The sequence below is a fragment of the Paroedura picta genome, chromosome 13, assembly GCF_049243985.1.
Source record: "Paroedura picta isolate Pp20150507F chromosome 13, Ppicta_v3.0, whole genome shotgun sequence".
Taxonomy (NCBI): Eukaryota; Metazoa; Chordata; class Lepidosauria; order Squamata; family Gekkonidae; genus Paroedura; species Paroedura picta.
The window spans coordinates 29,161,878-29,179,094 of record NC_135381.1 but is presented as its reverse complement, the minus strand read 5'-3'; the positions used below and the strand labels follow the sequence as shown (position 1 = coordinate 29,179,094).

At 42.4% G+C, this 17,217-nt stretch overlaps 1 long non-coding RNA gene across 2 annotated transcripts in view; it reads right to left on the bottom strand.

The window, feature by feature from the left end:
• Window positions 1–3,242: 3,242 nt before the first annotated feature.
• The window catches only part of LOC143822969 (uncharacterized), a 42,692-nt gene continuing 28,717 nt past the window's right edge, over window positions 3,243–17,217 (bottom strand). Inside the window, exons 1-6 of one of the 2 annotated variants that reach the window (XR_013226338.1) lie at window positions 11,172–11,286; window positions 9,221–9,262; window positions 8,525–8,700; window positions 6,093–6,229; window positions 4,558–4,727; window positions 3,243–4,129 (exon numbers count right to left, since the gene is read on the bottom strand). This is a non-coding gene — a long non-coding RNA (uncharacterized LOC143822969). Of the gene's footprint in view, window positions 4,130–4,557; window positions 4,728–6,092; window positions 6,230–8,524; window positions 8,701–9,220; window positions 9,263–11,171; window positions 11,287–17,217 lie in introns of those variants that run through there. The other variant, XR_013226337.1, reaches the window with a different exon arrangement.

The window sequence follows — 17,217 nt, the reverse complement described above, 5'->3', positions numbered from 1 at the left end:
TGTAGCCTATGAAATCATCTTGTCTCCATAAGCTGCATAAGCAGGTACAACTTCAGTTAGGCATGAACTGAATATGGAAGAGTAAGCATGTCAGCCTTAATACAAAGTGCCGGCTAGTCAACGCCATTGTCTTCCCCATAACAACCTATGGATGTGAAAGTTGGACCCTGAAGAAGGAAGACAGGAGAAGAATAGATGCTTTCGAATTATGGTGTTGGGGATGAATGCTGCGAATACCATGGACAGCCAAAGTTACCAACAAGATAGTTTTAGAGAGGAGCAAACCAACTATGTCATTAGAAGGCAAGATATTATGGCTAAAACAGACTTACTTTGGACACATTGTGCGAGCAAACTAGAAAAATCATTAATGGTCAGCAGCAAAAGGAAACATGGTCTCCAAAGGATCCACTGGCTCAACATGATCAAAGCCGATATAGGGATGACCATGAACCAACAAAAAGAAGCAGTCAGAGACAGGGGTGCATGGCAAAGACTTTCCTCTAGAATCGCCGAGGCTCGGACATGACTGAATGGATGACATCATCATCATCATCATCATCATCATCATCATCATCATCATCATCATCATCATCAATACAAAGTCAACCCCATCCAAAAAAGGTGGCAAGAATCAAATTCTAACATGAGGATTGTGTGAAAACATCAAACATTCCCCCATGTCATGAGGGAGAGAGACAGCAGGGATTCGGCAGGGAGTCAAGCATGGCCCTTCCTCACCAAATTTCTCCACCTGGGGGTAGCTACCACAATAAACAACACAGCAAGGGAAAGTCAGAGACGGCTGCTGGTGTGTTGCTGGTGTGGCAAGGCGCTCCCTCCCCATCACCACCAGAAGCCTCTATGAAGAATGAATCTCCACATGTAGCAAGTGGACCACTCGTAAATAGGATGTGGGGAAATAGGCCCTGGTGACCTTGGGCTCCTCACAGTTCTGATAGATCTGTTCTGACCGAGCAGCAATATCAGGGTTCCCTCAGCCTCACCCACCTCACAGGGTGTCTGTTGTGGGGAGAGGAAAGGGAAGATGATTATAAGCTGCCTTGACACTCCTTCTGGTAGAGAAAAGTGGCATATAAAAACGAACTCTTCTTCTTAAGGTTTAGAGGGTGTTGAAGAATGTGAGCAATATTTTAGTTGGTGAACTGAGCTTTCAACAATATTCTCATTATATACTTGCTAAAGAAAGAAGAGCCTCTTGTGGTGCAGAGTGGTAAGGCAGCCGTCTGAAAGCTCTGCCCATGAGGCTGGGAGTTCAATCCCAGCAGCCGGCTCAAGGTTGACTCAGCCTTCCATCCTTCCGAGGTGGGTAAAATGAGTACCCAGCTTGCTGCGGGGTAAACGGTAATGACTGGGGAAGGCACTGGCAAACCACCCCGTATTGAGTCTGCCATGAAAACGCTAGAGGGCGTCACCCCAAGGGTCAGACATGACTCGGTGCTTGCACAGGGGATACCTTTACCTTTAATGAAATCAACGGGAATCAGGGGAGTTACTCCATAAAACACACATACACAATATTACCACAGAGTTTTGGCTAAGCTTGTTTCCCCAGGGCCTATTTGCAAGTGGTCCACTTGCATAGAGAATCTGAGCACGCATCAGGAAAGTGTGCCAGAGGTGAAGAGTTGCATTATTTACAAACCTGTATTACTCCTGATGAATAGCTTCAGCTCAAAACTGGGGAAAAAAGCAACTTTCATTTCACACAGAGTTCTAAGCAGAAACTTCAGAGCCTGGCTGTTTTGAAATGCTGTTATGCATCTTGACGAGTCCAGTTTACAGGAATTTAGAAAACAAATCAGCCTAGAGACAAAGCAAAGGATGGCAGGACAGGAATGCCCTGCTGACATTTCTCAACTGTCTTTGTGTATGGGCTTGATGCTATGAGCAGAGATAGAAGCCTTGCCAGGACAAGATTGGAAGAACAGAACGCTTCCATCAGGGATAACCTCTCCTACCACCAGCTGCTATCATGGGATTGTTCAGGACCCATCTTGCTATAAAGGAGAGGATAAATCAAAGGGTCTGGTGTTCTACCTGATATTCAGTTGCCAAGAGGTTGTCCACACATTAATTTATGTCCAACTTTTCCAAAGGAGTTTGCAGTACAGGAGAAATAGACAACAGATTTTGAATGTATTATTTTCATTTTGGATATTTCATTTATTTGCAAGCTGCTTTGTGTGTGCATGTGTTTAGTGCATTAAAAAAAAGATAGGATGTACATTTCCTAAATAATCAATAACAAAATTTCCCCATACCCTTGATGGCTGATGCTAGCCCAATCCAGTCACATCTCAGAAGCTAAGAAGGTTTGATCCTTGTTAGTATTTGGGTAGAAGACTACCAAGGAAATCCAGTCTGTGCAAAGGAAGGCAAACCACCTTAGTTCCTCTCTTACATTGAAAGCTCTATGGGTCACTATAAGTTGTTGTTGTTGTTGATTAAATTTAGATTTATATACTACCCTTCAAGCAAGCCAGCTCAGGGCAGTGTACATAGTATAAAATACAGGAGTTAAAACAATACATTGTAGGGTAAAATTAATCTTAAAATAGCACAGGTTATTTTCTGTAGAGCAGTGGTCTCCAACATTTTTATCACTTGCTTGACCATTTTACTGAGGCCTGGGAAGGGGATAGTCTTTTGCCGAGGAACGTTGCCGCCGCTTGAGCCCCTGCTCCACTTGCTTTCCCGACGGCGCCCCTGACTTCCCGCTGCCCACTGGGGGGTGTTGCCAGCAGCAGCTGCGCAGTGCCACACCTAGGGGGAGCCCCAGCCATGGCGGCCACTGGAGAACAATAAAGGTGAGCTGGGCAGGGCAGCCCCCGAGGCAGCAGCCAGGGAGGAGGATGAGGAGGACGAGGAGGACAATGAAGAGCTGCAGCCCGGTCCTGGTCTCCAGACCGGAGGTTGGGGACCACTGCTGTAAAGCATCAAACTGAGATTGTTAAAAACTCTCCCAAAGGTCAGGCTGAATTGGAAGATAGTGGAGGAATAATTTGATGGACATGTTCTATGATTCTGTGTAGATAGGGCAGCCGTGTTGGTCTGAGGTAGCAGAACAAAATGTGAGTCCAAAGGCACTTTTAAGACCGACAAAGTTTTATTCAAGGTGTAAGCTTTCATGTGCATACACACTTCCTCAGACAAGGGAACAAAAATCATAATCTGTACTCTTATGATTTTTGTTCCCTTGTCTGAGGAAGTGTGCATGCACACAAAAGCTCACCTCTTGAATAAAACTTTGTTGGTCTTAAAGGTGACACTGGAGTCACATTTTGATGGACAGATGGAATGCGTGGAACCAAAAATAGAAAGGTGGGTAGATGTTAGCTATGAACTGGTGCCACTTTACACTTGTACAATTCTACCAACAGAATGCAATCTTACAGCCTAGAAGAGATAATGGCTGGACAATTCCCAACCGTAGCTTGCTGCTATGGAGTAGGGTGCTACTGGAAAATTGGGTGTGCATGCAGTTGTTATTCATCAAGATGATGATCACATCAGGCAAGGAGTCCTGCTGCTCAGAGATTGTGGCAACGCTGGCGTCTAGATCTCTTCCAACTTCTGCAACAGAGATGAAGTATTCTGGGGGTTATAAGGAATCCGAATTTAGGATCCTAGGTTGGATCCTATCCACTTTTCTGCTTGCTCACCGGATTCCCCTCCTCTCAGCAGCTCCCACCCAAGTGTCTTTTATCCACATGGGCCCCACTGTTACTTTTCAGTGATCAAGCAAGAGTTCTTCTTCTGCTCTTAGGACCTAAGTCCTGCATGAATATGATTCTTGATAAACAGGTTGATGGAATGAAGGGTCATACTGAATTCAGCTATCACAAATGCAAAGTAAAATAGCCATTGGGATTAGACTGCTTGATTACTTTCTAAAGTTTCATTGTTTCCCTGTAAAAATCCAAAGGTTTTGCAAGCACAGCAGCATTCCTTCACAAAAAAAATAATAATAATGGAATTTCAATCCTTCCTAACTCCCCAAACACATAACTACTTTGTTTAATTTCCTCTCTGCCCTTTCGATTGTTCCTCTTCTGGCCCAAAGATTCTTCAAGCTGATGAAATGAATAATAAAAGGCTGTTTCTCCTGAAAAAGATTTAACAACAATGATAAGAATTTCCAATTTAATGTATTTCTATATTATATTGTTGTTTATAGTAGCCAGAATTATTCCCTTTTATCCTCGAGTGTGTTTTCATAAGAAGATACAGAAAAAATAAATGAATTTTCTTAAGCACCGACTGTCCTGTTCTTGTCCTGTAGGCATTTTCTTTTCAAGACCCAAACTGACAATGCGTCTTGTTCTCTAAGACTGGTTTCAGACTGGAAATGTTCAATGGGGTCATTCTAGAACTTAGTCCAAAGAAAACTGATGGAATATGCCTGCTCTGGCTTGCAGGCACTATCCCACCCTGACCACTCAAAGGCATTCCCTGCAGAGGCTTGTCCCTCTCTCAGGTAACTTGCCATCACCATCTGACCTTTATATACAATTGAAGGGTCAGAACACCTACCTTCCCTTCCAAGTTCTGAGGCCTTGCCTCTGTGTCTCCAACTACCCAGTGCCTGGTCACCATGGTGACAATTTTCTGCTTCATGTGTCCATGGAGAAATAGCTCTTCGACAATTGTTGGCTTTTCCCCTGGTACTTCTTTTACAGTAGCATGTCTGAGACAGTAGAAGTCTATGTGGTACAGAGAACAATTGCCAGTATCAAAAGTTATAACGTATTTATTAAAAAGGAAATGTTCACAGGCATACTTTTAACACAACATGAGATTGAGCAAGGGATCCAAAAGAAATGGGTAAAACACAATTCCTCTTTCCCTCTGTCTATTAGATTTTAAAATGTAGGGAAAGGTCTTTAGCTTAGGAAGACACAAATTTTTACAGAGTTTCCATTATCTTTAATCTTCCTTCATTTGTTCAGCTGAGCACTGGTGCATGGCTCCCTTTTCCAGACCTCAGCTTATTCTGTACACTTTGGTAGACACAGCACAAAAGAGACCTTCTTCCTTACTTTCAGGAGTTTTACTACTTCTCTTTCCCCATCCACTCATCAGGTCAAGTGAGGCCAGAAAAGCTTTTCCTGAAGTCTCCAGAAATTTCCTTCCTGAAATGTCCCTAGCATTTAGTTCCTCCAAATCTCTGATCATTGCTTGGAGAAGGGGGAGAACTTGACCCACCAATCGTGACCCATCTATAAGTATTTGTATGAAGGTGGGCTAAGGTGCCTCTGGAAAGCAATTGAACTACTCCTCTCCCTCCTGACTCCAGCAACACTCCCACAACATTCACTTTTCTATAGCGCTTCGGGGGGCATCATAAAAAGTGGATTCCCCCTTTAAAAAGTGTTTAACTTCTGAGAACAGCCTCAACACATCAGCAAAGGACATGTGCAGTCTCAAAATAGCCTTAGATAGAAGGTTCTTCCTCCACTCCCACATGAATGCCTCCCCCCCCCCTACGAACCACAAAGCAATGAACAAACGAGCATGCTTTTCATTCGGCCAAAGGTATTTAACTTTCAACCATCAAAATTTAAATACCTCCCCCCCCCCCAGTTTAACCTTGTGTAAAAAGCCATTTGGGGGGGGGGAATCACCATGAAATACAGTTCTGTGTGAAGCAAGGAAGAAATGAATTAACACATATTTGTTGCCATGTGTGTTTTTGGATTTAAAAAAAATTAAAGGGAAAGGGGCATTTTAGAGCTACAAAAGAGCCGTTTCATTGGCTCTTCAGATTGATTGATGAGCAGAGGCAGGGAGAAGCGTCACAAATTTAGAGTACCTTGTTTGCAATTCATGCAAGACTGGAAAGATGTGCATTGCCAACAAAGTGCTACGGGTGCATGAATATTGCACTACAAACTGCACTGTGCGAAATGTCAACATTCCTTCTGCTGGGGGGTAAACGGTAATGACTGGGGAAGGCACTAGCAAACCACCCCGTATTGAGTCTGCCATGAAAACGCTAGAGGGCATCACCCCAAGGGTCAGACATGACCCAGTGCTTGCACAGGGGATACCTTTACCTTTACATTTACCTTCATTTCTGCTACCAAATTGGATTTTTTTTGAAATCTTCAAGGATTCTTCTTTGGTTTGCAGAGCCCTCACTGGTTGTCATGGCTGGTCTCATTGTGGAGATTATTCAAGCCACACTGGAGCCGGACTGTTAGGACTAGAGTGATATATAGATACAATTTTCCATTTCTTAAATACTGAGTAATATTAAAACTTGGAGATGTGGCTGGCGGTGCATTTGTGGAACTTGCAGATTTTGGGGGGTTATATTTATTTCTGTAATGATTTAAACTCTACATGTCTTGGCCTAATGGACCATCTCCCTCCTCTTTCTGCAATTCCAGTGAATAAAGGCATTTGACACTGGAGTCACCTTTATTGCATGAAAAGAAAATGGGGGCAGTATTATCAGCATAAGGGTTTTAGACTGTGCTGTATATAGTGGCAATAATAGATTGTGGACTTTCAGATCATATTGGTCTCCAGGCTCTTTTGGCTGGATATCAGAAGAACCTATATTTAAGCTGAAGTGATTGTTTATGGAGTGTGGGATTTTGATGGCTAATATATATTACAGCTTGAATTGAGTTTAAATTGTTGTTTTATAGAAATCTTTCTCTTTAGATATTTGCTACTTTGGTATGCGTCTCTCCCCCGCCCCCTGTTCCCAGTTCTGCTGTGATTATCATCAGCTTAAAAGGGTACCCAGAAACTTCAGATGAATAGATTTTATGCAATGTACATCAGGAGTACAAAATAAAAACAAATGCATATATAAAGATGACATATTGTAGAGAAAAATATTCCATTTAGCCCCTAATAAATTCTTCTGCGGGGTAGAGTGCAAAAGAAATGCACTCTGATTAATGTGTTCAAAATATTTAAGTGGGCAGGAGCTGATACTGCTGGATAAACAAGTTTGAGCTGCTTCTAAACAATGTGGAAGATGCCAGACTGGGAAACTATGGGCAGCTCCATTGGTGGTCCCCTCCTTCCTTAACACAGAAGGCAAGAGCTAGAGCAGGGGTAGTCAAACTGCAGCCCTCCAAATATCCATGGACTACAATTCCCAGGAGCCCCTGCCAGCGAATGCTGGCAGGGGCTCCTGGGAATTGTAGTCCATGGACATCTGGAGGGCCGCAGTATGACTACCCCTGAGCTAGAGGATTAACTCTCCATCTAAATTTACTCCTCCAGCTGGACTTAACTTTTTAATGTTCAAAATATGCTCTCAAAGAAGCACTGAAAATGCATGCAATATATTATGTTTTCGTGATAATGCAAATCACTCTGTTATAGTAATTCAAAATCTTTATTAGATGAGCAATAACGTATCAACTATAGATGTGGATATGACTCAACAATCTGAGTAAGAGTATAGCTGTACTGAGATGACTGCTGAATGCAAGTGGCAGAGTCGAATCATGTGAACTGCAGTAGCCAATGAACTGCTTGAAGCAATAGTTCATCAAGGCCAAACCGGCTGCATCATCATCAAGAACAACTTGAGCTTTATTGTGAAATTCTAGAGGTCTCACAGGAGGGGCAAGTCAAATGCCTTGGAACATGCTAGACACAGGGGAGGTCAGCTGGACTAATACATGAGCAAGGTGAGGTGAAGGTACAACCGGCACTTTGTTTTCTGCCTGTGCACAAAACAGTTGACCCACTGTGCTATGAAGCATGTGAACAGTCCTTTTCCTGCTTTAGCTTGGTAGCTCATGCCAGTCTGTAGCACATTAAGGTCAAAACTTTTTTTTTTTTTTGCTGTGTTTTAGTCCAGGCTGGGAATGTTCAAAGATGGTTGGAATCAGAGGGGATTAGTGCAGTCTCTGTATGCTACTCTTCACTGGTGGACTTGTGACCATTTTACAGTGTGTTCTGATGTCCATGCACCTGGTTTGATCATTGAAAACACTTATGTGTGGGGGGAAGAGTTCTGTACCAGAATCCCACTGGATTGGGGTATCACAACATTTTAAATTATCTGTAAAATTGTGATAATGAAATGATGCTAGCAACACTTATGAGCTTACCAAGGAGTGGGAAACCTCAGCAGCTTTTCTTTCCATCCACATGAACAAAAGAGTCAAAATTCCCCTCCAAAAAAGCCACCATTCCCCTCCAATGCATGGGGCAGGAACACCCCCATGGATAATCAGGGCAGCCCTGATTATGCATGACGCTGCCACCATCCAGCCCTGGCCCGGCACAGCACCCCGGAAAACCTGTGGCAAGGGAACGCGGAATTTTCCATGTTCCCTGGGATGCTGCGGGTGCGAGTGGGGGCTGGATTGGGCCAGCACCATGCATAATCCTGGACATGGGATGTGACATTGTATAGCAAAGACAAGAAATATTTTTTTCTGATGCCACATGGTCACCCACAAAGCCACAGCACATCAGTGGGGGCCCCTCTATGTGAGGGTGAGTCTACTAGCCATAGAATCACCAGCTTTGTGTTTCCTGGTTACTTGCGATATCTGGGCAGCCTCTGCCACAATCCACACTGCCTCTGTGTCCTCTGTGGCCTTCTGAGTTTCGTCTTCCTCCTGATCTTTTTTCTTTGGGTTGGGTACTCCAGATACCTCATTTTACATGTTGATGTGAATGGTGGAGTCTCGAAGTCTGAAAAGAGAGTTCAAGCAATCCCCTTGTAGAACCTAACAAGACTCATGATTGTCAAAATCAGGTTCGTTATTAGGCAGCATTGAAGTGGCAACCAGGACATGTTTTGCTTGAATTAAGAAGGGGTTTCAGTTCAAGTACTATATTGCTTTTGGGTCATCATCCCTCAGTGGCTACACAAGGTAACACATTGCCTTGAGATGCAGATGGTTGGCATGGCAACAGTGGGGGCTGGCAATTTAGCCAAAAGTGGTGGGGATGGCCCAGGTACTGTTGTGCCCCTCTGGCTTTCTAGATCTCAAATTAGGAAGGAGGCGAGGTCTCAGAAAAAGTGATATGGTTTATTGGCCAAGAATCCATAAAGGACACAGTCTGTCATCACCAAGAGATTGGAGAAAATGCACGCAGACCATACTCCATTACATACATTTATACAAAGAATTCAGGAATGCCACTATAGCATAATCATAAGTCAAACATACACCATAAAACATAGCATGATTTCTGAAATATACCATACCTGTTGCTGCTTTCCTGGTAATATGTTTACATCATCTCTCTCCTAATGGCACAAGAATTTACATTTTATTATTTTGTTATAACCTATGACATTATCAATCTTGTCCTAACCCTTTTACCATAAAATATCACTAATCTACCTACATTTCATTCTGACGTCTCCTGTTTTGTTTATCTAATGAATCATTTTCTTATCAGTGAAATCCCCCAGCTCCTGGGCTCATGTTTACATCAGCCTTTCACTTAAACAGAAAGGAAGAATTTGTGTGTGAAAGGGGGAAGGAAGGAGGGGAGAAAGGGGGGAGATCAAAAACTGCATAAGCTGACACAGTATCTCTCTTCTCTTAGAGACTACGTTCTATCAAACATATAACAATATAACAAAAATGTTTCCTGTCATTTTTCCAGACCCTTCCGTGCCAGGCTGGCTCAAGGGGGCATGGATTAGAAGGGGGCACAGCAATGAGCCTAGGTTAGTGATCCCCAACCTGTGGGCTACGGACCACATGTGGTCCTTCGACTAATTGGAGGTGGGCTGTGAAGGACGCCTTCTCCCCCCCCCTGGCCCTTTACTTCACCCCCCCCCAGCCCTTTACAACACACTTCATTGTTGTGGAGTGTCTGTATCTTATTTTGAAGGGATGTTTAAACATTACCATAGCGATCAGAGAGTGTTAGGCAGTGGTTGAGAGTAGAGGAGTAAACTACCGCCACACACACCGGGCCTCAGTAAAAGGCGTTGAGTGATCCCCGGTGAGTGGTCCCCAGCATTGAGTGGTCCCCGGTGATAAAAAGATTGGGGACCACTGGCCTAGGTAACTGCCTAGGGGATGTAAACTACGCGAGAGATTCCCAGGACTGAATGACTGCTGATTTACTTTAGACAAAAGAGGTTGGAACAATACGACTAACATAGCCATATGGAATCCATCATATAGGCAAGGAATCGAATCAAAATCACTCACACAAAACATGACAAATGACAATCGGTGATCTCTGTTAATGAATTCTCATTTTATGCTCAGAGGAAGAAACAAATACTTTTATTTTGATACATTGGTGTGTGTGTGGAGGGATTTTCATTTGATCTGAAGATTTAGATATCCACACGTGGGGGTCACAGTTTGCTTTTCAAATATAATGTTGATATATCTGTACAATGGGCTCCATTTACCATGAATGTATAACTAAGGCACGACAATGCTGAAACATAGTGACATTTAATAGGAAATTATTGGAATGAAGAACTAAAGTCGTTTGAATATTAAAGTATCTCGGGTTCAATTTTCGCAAAAGGGAAACAAATTAGTCTGAGAATTTTCAGGCTAAAACAGCAGAAGTGAGAAGTGCAAACTCATTCCCCAAACCAAATATCTGTGGGGGAAGTTTATTGGAAGTTCATCTTGCAGACAAGTGAGAACAGCATCGATCCACTCTTGTATCCTTGTAGTAATAACCCTACTTGATTAAATTGCCTTCTTAAAAATGTCAAGTGGGCCTTCATGTTATTTTTGTGGAGAGACTCTGCAATGCCAAATTGTTCAGATGGTTATTTTTCTGGAAGCTTGTTTGTCTGAAGCATTCTGGCCTTGAGCTCATGTTTGAAAATTGGTTTCAGGTTGTGTGGCAATAGAATATAACTTGGTCGCTTTATCTCTCTTTATAGTTGTAAATAACATAGTAGGCCTTTGGGAAGAAAGGTGGGCTTACAATGTTGCAAATAAATATAATGTATTGTGAAAAACTTCTTGTTCATATTTGCAAGAACAGTTGGTGAATGTTTGCTTTCTTTCCCTAAGCCTACTTAACATTTTTTACAGCTGGCAGGCACCTGATAGGTAGGACAAACTCTCAAACTCATATAGTTAGTTTTTAAGTGACTGCTAAAGATTGAGGTTAATTTACCTAAGAGTGTATACATTCATTTTGATATATATCTAGAAAGCACTTACCCTCAGCTGAGGTTGCAATAAAAGTCAATAAATTTAAAGACTATTTATGATTTTCTGAGCCTAACACAGAATGAATATGCTGGCAAGAACAAAAAGAAGCCCAAGGAGCTCTTCTGGGACAGTCTAAAGGTCTATCTTGTCCAGCGGCTTGCTTTCAAAAGTGGTCAACTAGAAGTTTTCTAGAAAGCTGACAAGTCATGAAGGCTATTTCCTTTCCTGTTGTAGATCCACATCATGATGTCCCCTGCCTCTGTCAGGAACCCAGGTTCAGCTGCAAAATAATATTAAAAAATAATTACAAATATTTATTAAACAAAGTGCAACAATAATGTATTAAAAACAAAGTAAAAACACGTATCTAACTGCACGTGATAGAACAGGCCAAACACTTTTTGACCCACAGGGGTCTTCCTCAGTGGTCAATCTATTGTGTGAAATGCTCTCTTGTATAAGAACAAAATCTAAAGGCTTGCTGGGTGGCAAAGAAAAATCTTGAAAAAAATGAATGTTTAAGACATGTTAGAATGAGCATATTTTTTTCTTAAAAGAGAAGTCTAATTTAATATATTTATTGATTTATTTTATACTAGGAATTAATCCCACTGTGGTTTAAATACAGCGGGCGTGAGCTGGGGGAGAACGTGGCCGTGGGAGGCTGGTGGACAAGCCCTGGATTGGAGGGGTGGTGGCTGTCGTGCTGGCCCCCCCTTCCCATCCTGGACACTTACCGGGGCCCAGGCAGGTGGCAGCATGCAGGAGCGTACATGGGCAGTGGGAAGGCAGGAGGTTCAGGGTGGGCTGCGAAGGCTTGACATGGCGGTCTAGCGGCAGCAGCTCCGCGGTTGCGGCCCGTGGTGTGCCGCCATTTTGGGGCGGCCGCGGGAGGCATCGGGAGGGCACTGGGCGAGGAGCAGGCCCACGGTGTTGCAGGAGTCATGGGCACCATCTTCTCTCCGTCAAATTGGCGGCGGCGGTGAAGTCCTTGCGAAGCGGCGAAGTGGTGAAGCGACGTTTAGGAGTGGGCAAGCTGTGCTGTGCGTGGCTGGCGGGGGTTCCCTGGCCGGCGGCCTGACATGACGGAGGCGCTTTGCGCCTCTCGCCACGTCAGGACGCCGGCAAGGGAGCAACTGCGAGCCGCGCTCCCTGTTTGGGTAACAGGTATATGTTAGTCCACCCATGGAGTCTTATGGAATCTGAGAGATTCCTAAATGCTCTGCAGGGCCTGATGTCCTCCAGCATTTCGTTGGTGGCCTTGGTGGAGCACTGGCAGTCCTGCCATTGACAAAATTGCTCCTAGGTGCCCTCTCTGCCCATGCCTCAAACAGGCTCCCAGTTATTCCACGGAGCTTTGGGAGAGGAAGAGAGAAATGAGACAGCTAGAGCAAGGACTCGTGATGTGGCAGAGGACACATCACGATGAGGTGGCAAGAACATCATATTTCATACTTATGAGGGTGTATGAGATGGCAGTGAAAGTGATGAAGCAAGACTTCTTTGCTGCAGAAATCACGTTCACTAGCTCTCACCTGGCACAATAATTTAGGGTAGTTCCATCACTCACCACACTCGGGGAAGGGCACCCAAATAGTAGTAAATTGGATTTACACTCTAAGGCATTAGCAAGGTTTTTCTCAGACAAAGTCTTGTCACTCTGCCATGACCTTCCTGCCACAATTGATATAGAATGTGAACTGGGAGCTCCATGGCCATCTCAGGGGATAATATTTGATGGCTTCAGATGGCTCTCTTTAATGAAATGGACAAATTGCTGGGATCAGAGAGGGTGACTACTTGCTATTTAGATCTCTGTCTGTAATGGTTACGCAAATCAGGCAACCAATGGATAGCAGTCCCTTTGGGGGAGATTGTGAATCCCCTCCCTATCTTTGGGATAGCTCCCCAAGGAGCTCAAAGTGGCAGTGGTGCTCCCTATCTTGAAGACACCATTGCTGGATCCATGGGACCCTGCCAGCTACCTCCCAGTCTTGCATCTTGCGTTTCTTGGCAAGACAGTTGAGAGGGTCACAGAAGACTAGCTCCTAGCATTTTTGAAGGAAATATCTGCCCTAGACCCATACCAGTCTGGCTTCCATTCTGGCCATGGAGTGGGGACTGTGCTGGTCACTCTGATGGATGATCTCCAGTGGCACCTGGCCTGGAGCAGAATATTGTTCATGCAGGGGTTTGCAATTGTGTGGAAATAACCTATGTGAAATGGTAAAATCCCCTTGCAAATGGTTCCTAAAATGGATTGAAACTGCATTACTTATCATATGTAAAACCACCCATAGTTTGGAAGATTTGCTAAATAAACAATCCAACAGGAAGATATGATTTACTTTCTTATTCTATACATTAAATACTAGTTTCCCATCCTTGAGCATTTCCAGCACATATCAACGTGGGGAGAAAATGGATAAATTAAGAATAGCATCAGTAAATATTAATGGACTGATCTCTCCCACAAAATGTATGAAAACATTCAACAAGCTAAAAAAGTAAAATGCAGATTTTATACCTACAAGAAACTTTTCTGCAATATATTTAGTAGTAATCGATCTTTTGCACTATGTCAAGGATTCATTTATTGAGCAATCTGCAGAAACCTCACATAATATTACTGCTATCTGTTCCACTATGTATTTTGGGTAAATCCTTGGCAAAGGAATGTGTCTCATGCTTAAGTGCCACTCAGCACTTAACACACACTTAGGGTGGCCGTCCCACCCCTGAGTGCCTCCTCCTCCTCCTCCTCCTCCTTCTTAAGGCTTGAATAAAGCATTTTAGAGATATGGAAGTAATGTTTAAACCACTGAAATTCTTTGAAACTGGTTAAATGGTTAAACCGAAATTCCTTTCATTTGGAAATCTAAGCAAAATTGCCAGGATTCAGGGCTATAAAAGGTCTTATATGTGGAAGTTCATGGAATGGTTGTAAGAAGGGAATTCTGAATGCACATCCCTTCTCAGTATTGAACAGTTAGGGGAACTTCAGGAAAATCAAGTATATCAGGTATATTCACAAAAATCAAGCTCATTCCCAAGGTTGCTTCTTTACACCAATAGAGAAGCACATTTAAAAGCTGCTTGATCAAGCTTGCTGGACTTAAAACATGGAAGTCTCCTGCATTCTGGTTGACAACAGCCTTTCCTAGGTCTAACTGTGGATTTCAGTTTCACATTGATATTGGCCTTTCATTAAGAACAAAACCCTTTTTTCCCCTCTCTTTTTTCTTTATTAGTGTATTGTTAAAGGGCCAAAGTTCATAGTGTTCTACAAGAAATGTTCAATGTTAAGTATTTAATTCAAACCTGAAAGTATGGTGTTGAATATCTATCAAGAAGGCTCTTTGACTGTGTTAAAAACCTAATTTTCTATGCAATCGCTACAACAAGGTTACATTTATAGCCAACAGAAAATTAGTTGAAGAATCCCAAGAACTGTGGAAGTATAAAATGTTTTATAGGTGGTATGTGACACTAAAAGTGATTGCTAAAATTGCTAAAAACTATCATAAGAAATGTTGGAAATGTGGTGATAAAGTAGGTTTCTTTTTTCATATGTGGTGGAAATGTGAAAAAGTTTATAAGTTTTGGGCAAAAGTTCATACCATTGTGTAGTCAATGTGGGGTCTTAGATTTCCTATATAAGCTGAATCTATGTTATTAAGTATATATCTCCGCAGTGCCTCCCAGCCCAAACTCAAAGCTTAACTAAAAGGGGACACTTAATGGAGGGGGTTTAAGTTTAACAAATGAAGACTATATTTTATTGTTCTTTGTATTAACAACTTATACTATCTGTCTTATTTCTATATTTCTATCTTTATGAATATATATACACACACACACAAAATCCCAAAGTTCCGGGGCATCATTTCCCCATGTCTGATCATGGCTTTCTCTTCTTCAGAGATTTTTTTTACTTGGATGATCCTACCCAGCCAGGGAATGCATAGTAACTTGATAGTGTCACCAATGTCATGAACGTGCATGATGTTCTGAAATTACCAGTGATCTCCAGAGTACAGATATCTGTTAACTGGAAATGACAACTTCAAAAGGCAGGCTATATAGCAGGGGTAGTCAAACTGCGGCCTTCCAGATGAAGAAGAAGAAGAAGAAGAAGAGTTGGTTCCTATATGCCGCTTTTCCCTACCCGAAGGAGGCTCAAAGCGGCTTACAATCGCCTTCCCATTCCTCTCCCCACAACAGACACCCTGTGAGGTGGGTGAGGCTGAGAGAGCCCTGATATCACTGCTCGGTCAGAACAGTTTTATCAGCGCCATGGCAAGCCCAAGGTCACCCAGCTGGTTGCATGTGGGGGAGCGCAGAATCGAACCCGGCATGCCAGATTAGAAGTCTGCACTCCTAACCACTACACCAAACTGGCCCTCCATGGACTACAATTCCCATAAGACCCTGCCAGCAAATGGTGGACTTCCCCTAACCGCTCAACACTGAGAAGGGATGTGCATTCAAATGCTGGCAGGGGTTCATGGGAATTGTAGTCCATGGACATCTGGACTACATCGTATCACATCCCCACCGAACTCCCTCCTTTCTTCTGCACTGTTCTTCACTGGCACCGTTCTCAAATCTCCAGTAATTTTCCAAACTGGAGGGGGATACCCTATAAAACACACTGTATCTAAGCAGATTCAGCTGCATTGTGACATGACTGGGTGCAATTCAGGTAAATATGAAGAAACGTTTTGCAGCAGTACCAAGAAATCAATGAAAACGGCAGTTTTTTTTCTGGCTCTGCTAAAAACCTTTGCAAAAAACAAACAAAATAACAAACAAACCAGCATATAGTTTCATCTTAGTCCATGTAAAAACAGTAATGGTAGAGCATAATTATCATAATCGTGTTCATGTTCTTCTAATGGAACAATACATTAAATTTAGCCATCTTTAAAATGCTAAACTTTTGTTTATGGATTGTTTGTTGCATCTCACCCACTCAGTCCAAAAGGATTAAGTTCTCTTCTCCTAACTTTATCTGGGCTTTGCAATAAACTGCCTAGTAGGGTTAAATTGACTGTAGTTATTGTTAATTCTTCCATTTAAATCCCCTGACATCATCCCTTACCCACTGTAATAAAAGTGGTGATACATGAGCTATAAATTTTGTGTCAAAATCTCATATTTGAAATTAACAGCCTTTGGGCAAATAGCAGAAGTAAAATGATATTTTGCAATGTTGTATATTCAATAAACATTCTTTCCATTCTAAAGGCAGCAGAGCTCGGGAAAAATTTCCAGCCAGAGAGCCTTTAATATGATGAAATAGGACATGCTTTGAAGCCACTTGCATCATCCAGGTGGGAAAAAAGAGTTTGGATAAGTGTGTTTCAATAATTTAGCACTGTTTTTTCCCCCAACACAGACCTTATTCATTCTGTCTGGAGGATTGTTCTTCTGAGTGCAGATTTCCCTAGAAAAGTGATCCGTATTAGTTGATCTTCAAAAAATACATTTGTGGGACCTAAAACATAACATCCTGATTATTAAGATGTGCCCTGCTGCAGGTATCATCACAGGTCAATCATGGGAGCACAGCTTTCTCTCTAGCTGCTCCAACCACAAAGAAACTATTTCTAGTGGAACTTTTAAACATGTTTAAAAGTTAAACTAAAGACCCTTCTCTTTGGCTGGGCTTTGAATGGTTACTTTGACTAGTCTTTTATGTTTTCTAAAAACTGATATTTTTATTCATTTGTATGGAACAGTTCTAATTCTCATAAGTAGATTCTTGAGGCAGTGTACAATTATATACATCTCTGAATGACACTTTCAAAAAGCAGTACAACAGTTCGTAAAAGCCTTAACGTTGAATCTTTAAAAATCTTAACTTACAGCACTACAAACAATAGTAACTGCAATCTAATCTAACAGCAGAACATTAGAACAGCACTTGTACTATAAAGCAATATAATAGCAACATTCAATATTTTTAAAAGAGCAAAATTTCATATCAACATATTCTGCACTTTTACTGTAAGGCTGCCAGTGGCCGAAGCAGGGAGTGGTGCCATCAAGG